This window comes from Mus musculus, chromosome 11 (assembly GCF_000001635.26).
Source record: "Mus musculus strain C57BL/6J chromosome 11, GRCm38.p6 C57BL/6J".
NCBI classification, from domain to species: Eukaryota; Metazoa; Chordata; class Mammalia; order Rodentia; family Muridae; genus Mus; species Mus musculus.
In genome coordinates, this window is record NC_000077.6 from 7,886,200 (window position 1) to 7,886,720 (window position 521).

The 521-nt window shown below is 38.6% G+C and overlaps 1 non-coding gene across 1 annotated transcript; it reads right to left on the reverse strand.

Annotated features, from left to right (window-relative positions):
* Positions 1 to 244: 244 nt before the first annotated feature.
* Positions 245 to 306, reverse strand: Gm27393. The gene has a single exon (XR_003949900.1). It is a non-coding gene; the product is annotated as a U7 small nuclear RNA (small nuclear RNA).
* Between the last annotated feature and the right edge of the window lie 215 nt (positions 307 to 521).

A 521-nucleotide genomic window follows, 5' to 3' on the forward strand; every position in this document is an offset into this window, starting at 1 on the left:
TTTTGGCAGGATAGGTTAAAAGAATTGGGGTACAAATTTGTAATCATGGTATGCCAAGTCAGGGAGCAATCAAGTGATTCTGCTGTGATTGATTTTTTTTCAGCTAGTTGTAATGCCAAGGACAAACCTTTGTTTGGGAGAGAGTCCTGAGAAATGGGTGATTCGAAAAGCAGCAAAAGAAATGACTCGAAGTCAAGGCTAGGTGCATCTCTGAGCTCTGCTCAATTAGCTCTCTAGATAGCTCTTGGGTTTTCCACCAAAATAAGAAAACCTGCTAAAGAAAATTCTAAAAGAGCTTTAATAGCTCCCTAGATAACTCTTGGATTTTCCTAACTAAGGCAGAAAACCTGCTAGGCAAATTCAAAAAGCTCTCTGGATAGCTCATTGATTTTCCAACCAAAAATCCAAAAACCTGCTAGAAAAATTTTAGAAACTCTCTGTAAAGCTCATATCTTGCTGACCAAAGACCAGGCTTTTATTTGCATAGGCTACTTCCTTAGGAATTCAAAGGCATGCACAAT